The sequence below is a fragment of the Sabethes cyaneus genome, chromosome 2 (genome assembly GCF_943734655.1).
Source record: "Sabethes cyaneus chromosome 2, idSabCyanKW18_F2, whole genome shotgun sequence".
Classification (NCBI taxonomy): domain Eukaryota; kingdom Metazoa; phylum Arthropoda; class Insecta; order Diptera; family Culicidae; genus Sabethes; species Sabethes cyaneus.
The window spans coordinates 107,952,647-107,962,218 of NC_071354.1; positions in this window are offsets into that span (position 1 = coordinate 107,952,647).

Below are 9,572 nucleotides of genomic sequence, written 5' to 3' on the forward strand. Positions count from 1 at the left end.
CAAACAAATCTTTAGCTTTATAAGTACACCTGTCCCTTTTATTGAATGGCGTAGCAACGCGCGCCGGGTCCTCTAGTCTAGATAAAAATGTTATTGCTTTGCAACTAAATGACGATTTGTCGAGTATATCTGAGTGGTCCGTGAGAAACAAATTGTCCATCAATGTAAATAAATCGTATGCAATGTTCATAGGCGACATTAGAAATGACGTAGATAAACCGTCCTTGAGGCTGAATGACACTTCTTTGCCATTTGTTAGTTCTGTTACTAGTTTAGGATTCAAAATTCAAGAAAATATGGAATGGGACAACTTTATCATTGTACAATGTGGAAAAGTATATGGCAAACTGCGCTCATTGCATCTTGGTGCTAGTTTTTTGAGAACTGATACTAAAGTTAGACTGTTCAAGGCACTTATCCTTCCACATTTTATGTCATGTGATTTCCTTTTGATGCAGGCTTCTTCAGTTGCACTCAATAAATTAAGGGTGGCGTTAAACTCATGCATAAGGTTTGTTTATAATCTAAATAGTTTTTCTCACGTTTCGCATTTACAATCACAGTTGATCGGATGCCCGTTTCAAAATTTTGGAAAGCTTAGATGTTGCTGATGTTTCGTTTAGTAAAATTCAAAGAACCGCACTATTTATTCAGCAAACTGAGACCTTTACGCCTTCATTTTTTGTAAGAGGCGTAGCAATTTGGAATTCATTACCAAATGATTTAACTTTGGAAAGGTCAGAAGCAGCATTTAGGAGAAGATTGTTCGAGCACTTTCAATGAAAATAGGACGATAAGAAAATGTTTATGAATTAGAAATTATGATTGTACCTAATTTATGTGACACTAGTTCTACCATATATATTCATTGTAACATTTGAAAAGGCATTGCCTTAAGTTGCAGAATAAATAAGACAAATAATAATAATAATAATAATATCAGCCACCCATGGTGTGTACGGTTGTCTATGCTATGCCATGCTACAAAATAAATGGATGTTACTTTGCGTATTTGACTCTAACATTTTTATACATTCACATTCTGTGTACCACTACATACTACAAAAGCCGTATAGCTAACTATAAAATTCTATAAAATGTCGCATGGCTGAAATGACAATTTAAAAAAAGGTAGATATAAACGGGTTAAAATGGTAGACAAAATCGGGGGTACCTAAAATCGGGTGTAGATTAAATCAGGTGTAGATATAATCGGAATACCACTGTATATTAAAGAAATAACTGACAATTTTTTCCGGCATGTCTTGACAATGAAAGAGTGTCACAGTCGACCTTGCCGTAAGACGTAGTCCTACGTCATAACAGTTGTAAATAAAATGTATTGCTTGAATTTCGGCGCAAAATCGAAAACATGTTACAACTGCAACAGCTTTCGCTGAGAATACCGTACAAGTATCAGGAAGACGCTACGGGGTGAAGTGGCTGTCAAATTCATACATTTTCGATGCCCCACGCATAGGTACCAAAATGTTAATTTTGACAAGAACCAAAAAATTTGCTGGGAATTCCCCTTTACCGAGGACCATTTGAAAGTTGCTCTCTTCACTCCCACATGAGAAAGAGATGGCAACCCACCATGCCCTTGGGAAGACGATGGTAGGTGCTGATCCCAAGGGGTCGGTCACTCAGCACAGCCGTTTTTATGTTAGGCGACTTGAAACAAACCGAACTGTGCCGATGCTGTACCGAAAGTGCCGAACTGCACGATTTGATAAATTCGTTCTAATCTGATAGATCTGGCAACTGGGGTCGGACACTCAGCACATTGTGCCCAGGCACTCCAGAGATATCAAGCGGCACACCTCTAAAGCCCTATAAAAATAACATTTATATGGCTTTACACACCTCCGGTTCAATGTTACAGATGAAATGGGAGCACTGCCAGTTGTCAAAATCATCTCGCACGGTTGCTAGATCTATCAGATTAGAACGAATTTAACAAACCTTGCAGTTCGGCACTTTCGGTACAGCATCGGCACAGTTCGGTTTGTTTCAAGTCGCCTAACATAAAAACGGCTGTGCTGAGTGACCGACCCCTTGGCTCACGCACGATTGATAGTTTTACAACAACAATCAAGGGTGGAAATGTCAACTTGACGTGAATAGAATTGTCAAAGGCATGCTAATATTTTTCCAATGTTGTTCCCACTAGCCGCCATTACGTACGCGAAAAGGTGGATAGCTCTCTTGCATATAGTTGCGGTCATAAGATGTTCAAACAGTAATTTATTTATTAATTCTTTTATATTAATCTTCGAAATTTCGTACAGACAGTTCTTAATAAATAGAGGAATGTCGTCGTGGTTGGGCCATCTTTTGGTTCACAAATCTCATTTCAAAAAGCTTTGGAAATTTAACAAAGGTCTTATTAATAGTTCGTATTTAGACCTTTGTTAAATTTCCAAAACTTCATGGACCAAAAGACGGCCCAACCACGTCGATATTCCCCTACTTATTCTAAGTTTGAAAGTAGTCCGAGAAACATCAAAATCATAATCGTCAGAAACAGTATTAAATACACGACAACATACGTCAATTGGATTGTTTTGAGCGAACTGAGTACGGTGCAATGGAAACCTAGCGGAAGCGAGTATGCCTTGGTGGTACGTTGAATCGGACTCGACTTATAGCTCCGGGCTCCTGCCCGTAGCTGAATGCGAGAAAATTATTTCCGATTTCTGTCTTTTGCACTCTTTAACAAATCGCTATTCTGCTTCAAGCAAACTCGAAACTAATGTAGGTGTCTCCACTGCGGCGCCGTCATGGCGAATGGCCGCCGGTGCAAACGTAAACCTGAACTTCGTACGGAACGTTTAATTGAAAGTGAATTAGAGTTTGCGTAGATCAGTTGTAATAGTTTGTTCAGGGTATGAAATGGGGAAGGCAAATGAGGAGCGTCCAATATAGCTCTAGCTATCCCAAGCCCCTACCTAGCGCCTCCACGTGGCCATACCCGGTAATGCTCTATTGAGTAGCCAAGCTAGGAGGTGCGATACTGTGTGGTTTCCGGCTGCCTGATCTCATAATCGAGGTTTTGGGCAGACGGTGGAGCCACACGATCTGGTAAGCATAATATAAGTTATTTTAATTATTTTTTTCGTTTTAGCTTAGGAAGCATTTACTGCTTTATAGTGAAAACTTTGGCCAATACGAGTGTTAATACTGCACATGGATATTGGATACCAGAAGAAAAATTAAATTAATTATTAGAAGCATTTATGGAAACTAAAAGGACGCAACTCTATTCCATTCGAAGGACTGCTGGTGAGATTGTTCTATTTTTACCCATATATACCACATTTCATAAATAAACTAGAATCGGGATGAGGGAGGGACCATCAGAGCACTTGTTTGAAGCGGTGGGCCTAGGGAGAGTGAAACAGTCAACTTTCTAGGGTTAATCTTTGCCCGATTAACAACACATCGTGGATAATGAGCGGGCTCTTCTCCCCACCTGCTGGAGTCATTCTGCATTAAGACGGTTTATTCAACGATTGACTCAGGTGACTTAGCCCTTGGAAGGAGATTCTCTAAGTCCCTGGTACGTGTAAGTGATGTTGCTTATCGACCAATTCCCTTTTGGCCCTTCATACAAGAGTTGGGAAGCATGACCAATCGTTGAATATGTTCAACTCTTTTTGACATGATAGGCTCATTGCTATGAACGGATGTTCTGCTAAGGCAGGTGGTAGTACCATATATTCATATATATTCATCAGTTGTAATAGTTTGTTCAGTGATTATTCACAAACTAAAAAATTTTGTTGGCCATTCACCGTCAAGCTTGATCTATATTGCATCTTTGCATCAAGCAGATCAAGTGTCACCTCAACAGCTATAGAAGAGAGCGATTGGGCACGATCGGAGAGAGATTTTTTGACTGCCGACCGAATAACAGCAAGATAAAAGTCTGCATCCATCGGGACGCAGCACCTATAGCCGTTTAAAGTGCAATTCCTAATCAGCGATTTTCATCGGTCCAATCTCGAAGATTAAAAGTCTGCAACTTGCAAGTCGCAGCACAAAGGCCTTAAGTGAAATACCAAATCAGCGATTTCCATTGGTATCCAGTTTTTACGAGCCATAATGGCGGACGTGTTCGTAATATTTGGACAGCATTTTTGACATTTCCCTAATACATCGCACGTTTTCTTTCCGCGCGTTCACGGTAAAACTGAAGGAATGTACGGAAAGAAAACGTGCGATGTATTAGAGAAATGTCAAAAATGCTGTTCAAATATTACGTACACGTTCGCCATTATGGCTCGTAAAAAGTTGGATAGATACTGAAGACTGATCGACTTTCTCTAAGTGTCCTGTGAACAATTGTTATCACCGAAGTAACAGTGTCATGTGTAGAAGAACCAACCGGCCGGTTCACGAGCTCCAGAAGCGTGGGAAATTAAATGAGCGTACTATAAAACCTAGTTAGCTTCGTGAGTGTCAGAAATTTACGTTAAAACGCACGAGCTTGGCAGTAGACTAATGATTTTGCTAAATTGTGGTGTAAATGAGGTTTTACGACGCGTCGTGTGTTGAATTTGTTAAAATAAGTTAGCGAATTTGTTCCTGAACAAGAATCTTAATATTTTTTTTTTTGAAACGATGGTTCTACAATTGATGAAGGGACGGTAGGGGAAAGAAATGAAAATTTTTTGGTGAAGGAGGGGAAGAGCGGAAAGGAAGGGGGGGGGGTATTGATAGCTATGCTTGACAAGTAGTCATTTTGACTCCTACCTTTTGTCCGTTATTAGTTCAAAAGATCTTCCATACAAATAATAATGGAAGCGCTCAACGGCCCAGACCAACGCAAGAGCTTCCTTTTCTGTTTGCGCATATTTCTTTTCGACGTTTGATAAGCTTCTACTCGCATATGAAATAATTCGTGGTATGGACTGATCATTAATTTGGATAAGAACAGCTCCCAAACCAATAGGGCTAGCATCAGCTATTACTTGAGTTCTATTGGTAACATCAAACCCAGAGTGACAGGATTCGTCATGTGCTTTTTTTGTTTGTCAAAAGCAATTTGTTCTACGTTTGTACAAATAAATTTTTGGTTGTGTTTTGTTAAACGCCGGAGAGGTTCAGTTAACGTTGCCATATCTGGCACAAATTTTCCTACGTATAGTTCACCAATCATAAGAAGCTTCTGATTTCTTCTTGGCTTTTTGGTTCATGGAATCTACGAACGGAGTCTAACTTGTCTGTGTCCGAACTTATACCCTCTGGTGATAAATTATGTCCCAAATTCATTTTCATTTTCATTCATTTTCACAACATTCATTTCCTGCAATCTATCACGTACTTTTTTCAATCATGCTCTTGTTGACTAGACCCATATACAACTATATCGTCGATAAAAATTACGCATCCTTCACAATCACACAGAATTTGTTCCATAATCTTTTGGAATAATTCCGGTGCGCAATTTATACCGAACATCAATCTGGTGTAGCGAAACAATCCCCTGCGTGTGACAAATGTCGTAATTTCTCTTGAATTTTGAGATATTTCCACCTAAAATGAAACTGTGCGTTAAATATTTGTTTTTATTATATTTATTGGTTCATTAGTGATCTAGTATCTAGACAATATCTAGAAATCTATATTAACAAGATTGAACAGATAATTAATAATTCAATCACAAAACTGTCAATGTTTTATAGTTGTTTATCAGTCCACCTGATGGAATGCGTTTTTCATATCCATTCTTGAAAAAATCTTCGCTTTACCCAGATGCGGTAAAAAGTCCTCAATGACAGGTAGTGGATGATTTTCTCGTTTGACAGCCTCGTTAGCCCGTCGCATGTCAATGCATATACGCACGTCGTCTCCTTGTGGTACAACAACAACCGGAGATACCCATCTACTAGGCTCATTTACCTTCTCTATGATACCTTGAATTAATAATTCGTCGATCTTTTTGTCAACCTTTTTCTCTAGTGCCACGGTATACGACGGTAAGGTTGAAAAACAGGCACTATGTCGGTTTTAATTGGAATCTCTATTAAAACATCCTTAATTGTTCCCAACTTACTGGATTGTTTCTCCAAATCAATAGTATTCACTGCATTTCCGATTTTCAGAACTCCCAAGGCTATTGCTGTATCTCAACCGATTAAAAATTTTCCATTTCCTTGTACGACGTAAAATTCAGCTGATCCTGTTTGTCCACCTAGACAAATGGTTGCGGTGAATGCTCTTAGTAACGGCAATTCTTGTCCACCGTACGCTCTAAAAGTTTTGGATACCTCCCGTCTCTGGTTTGATACGACTACCTTGTTCGCTTTCATTTGTTCCCAGACCGATTGGCTCAGTAAATTATACTTAGATCCTGAATCAATCACAGAAGACAGAACAACACCTATTTTGCAAGACATTTCTCAATTATCATCGTTCGTTGTTACATTAAATACATATTCAGAGTCCTCTGTGGAAATTTGTTTAACTGAATTCGAACTGAAAACTTATTCGTCTGCTGTCTGCTTTCCTGGACTTTGATAGCTTTAGACGGTTGTTTTTGGGTACTGCACTTTTTTGCAAAATGATTCCGACCCCCACATTTGCTGCATGATTTCCCTTTTGCTGCTTTTTTTGACGTAGGACTACGTCTTACGGCAAGTTTTGAGATAGGGTGTCATTCCAAAAAATCGAAAAATGCGAGCGTCACGAAAAATGAAAGGTTTTGAGCGCTAATAGCTCAGCGGTTTTCCAATCGATTTTCAATATTCTTACACCAATCGATTGGAAAATCTTCTAAGAATTGACCCAAATAAAGAAAAGTGTGAACTATTGAAAAATTGAAAATAATGAACCTATGTTTTACCAGAATTCTCGCTTCGTGATTGGTTGTTGGAAATGACGTCATCAAAGTAGAAACGCGTTTTCACGCTTCGGTTTATAATTCAGTCAATTTTCAATAGATTTCCAAGATATTTACACCAATTGATCGGGAAATCGATTGAAAATATTGAAAATAAAGCAAACTGTTGATTTTGTTTTTGAAATTGAATTTGAAAAATTTTTGTTTTTGAATTGATTTTGAAAATTTGAATTATTTTCATATTTTTGCCTTCCCTCGTCAGTGCTTCCCTAGCACGGATGACAGAAATATATACGATATAAGCTATGGGTTAAGCTTCCTTATGATTGTATTGAATTTACGCCCTATAGAATCCGATCGAAAATTGTTGAGCTTCAGCTGTTGCTGCTTCCCACGGATAAGGCAACGAAGACATGCAAATTCACTAAGCGCGGTGTTAGAGCTGGAGCACTCGTTTCGCTGCCGAGAAGGAATATCTGGCTGCTGAAGTTCTGGAATTGGGAGGACATATGCTGCTCGCGACAACGAAACGATCAGAATTATCGTCACTTGCAGCTGGCCATCCGCAACAACGAAGAGTTGAACAAATTGCTGTCCCGTGTCACCACTGCTATGAGAAGTGTCTCCGAACATCCAAACTGTTTTGTTGCTGCCCAAGAAGACGGAAAAGAAGGCTTTAATTTCCAACATATCACATATTGTTTTATTTGCAGATCAGCTGAAGTGGAAAATAATTGAACAGATAAGAAGTTTTATGGATTGTGGCTTCACAGTTTTCGGATATTTCAGAGAGAATGGCCAAATACGCAACGGAAAGTTTCTTATCAGAACGAAACGCTGTTCGAGAGCAAACTTGGCAACGGCTTGACCAATATGAAGTTAATGTTTGCCTCTGAGTGCACTCGAATGTCTAATTCGCACGATTGTAAAAAGTATCCTGAGCCAGTGCTTTCAGGAAGTTATGACCGCAAACCACTACAAAAGTTATGTTCCAGTTCAGCTCATATGTTTCCATAGTCACTCCGTCAGAGCAAACTCGACGCTCCTGCAATGACTGTCAAAAGATTGGGCCCACTTGTGCTCAATAGCTGCCATTACCGCTCGTGGAAAGCTGGATAGAAGAACGCTCAGACAGCAAGCTGATCACAGATTTTACGGTAAGTTCAAGTTTTAAGTAAAAATATACATCGTATGTATACATTGGAATACGATAGGTTACAATCACTGTCAACCGCCTATCGTGTAAAATATTTACAGCAACGAGCGTAAAGGAAACCACTTCACTACATAACCTACAGCAAATTGTATGGGAGAGCTAACCTGGAACCCGTCATCCATAAGGCTACAGAGCAAAGAAATTGCCAGCACGCAGAACTCGTGCATCGAAACTATAAGATCTAGAGCACAGAAGGGTCTTCCAAATGAAGTAGGTAATTTCTGATTTTGTTCCAACAATTTCTGACGAAAACGTTACGCAGGGCCCTTTTTTTCGCACGTGCTCTTCTTCGTCAGCGCCGTGGACCTGGAGGCAGTGATCGCAGTAGGATCGTCTTTCCGTACGTCTACGTGGGACTCGTAGATATTCTTGGAGGTTTCTGCAATTCGCAGGCTAAAGGTGAACCTAAGAGCATCGTAGTGTGGAGACGATGCGACAAGTGATTGAATAATCCACGTGATAATTGTGTCAATTGTTTTACGCTCTTAGTAGAGCACTCGTATAAACGCCATCGAAGAGGCGTACTCGAATTTTTAGCGCGCTCAAAGAAGCGCGATCGATCATAACGCGCTCAAAGAAGCGCGATCCATGTAAACGCGTTCGAAGAAGCGCGATCTGTTGAAACGCGCTCGTAAGAAGCGCGATCGAAAGCATAAAGCGACGTCATTGATGTGTGACGTCAACATATCGCTCCGGAAAGGCAGTCAACCTTGGACGTTGGAAGATGCCAGGTAAGCCTTAAACTTCATTGATTCGTTGGTATAGCAAATTATTTGGTTTTGGTCGACTTTCCCCTATTCTACTGACCAAAGATAACTAGCCGGTGGAACTGACATTGAAACGAGCAGGGGGAGACTCGACCAAGATTCGCTTGCCATTAAGTGGCGAGTTTGATTCAGTTCAGATTGAAGTGATATAGCGATAATAATTATTACCGTAATAAGGTTTCGAATGAAAACCGGTTTTGTACCGACTCAGCTTTCCCTCCTTTTTTGGAGGGTAGCAGCAGCGAATTGTAGCAGCATCCCGCTTAGGCGCGTCCGGCAGAAATCGAACAAAAATCTGGCAGCGAAAAACTTTTTCTGCCAGACATTCTGCCGGATTTCTGGCCGCCGTCACCCGTGAAAACTAGCAGAAATGACACATCCGATTCGGGCGGAAATTTCGTCTGACGGTTTTTCTGCCGGATTTCTGTTCGATTTCTGCCAGAGGTTACAAATAAAAACCGGTTTTGTACCGATTCAGCTTTCTCTCCTTTTTTGGAGGGTAGCAGCAGCGGATTGTAGCAGCAAGAAGCGTGCAATAAACAGGTTAACAATTAAATTATACCTGCTTTGTCATGTTCCATATTGTTCTCTTACCTTTTGCACGAAACTGCAAAACTAATGAACCACTTTTCTCCTGCCCCAAAGTGTCACATTTGACATAAAGAGAATCGGGCGAAAAATGAAGACTGGTTCTGTTCGATTTCTGCCAGGCATCCGACTTTTTCGTAAGCGGGATGAAGCG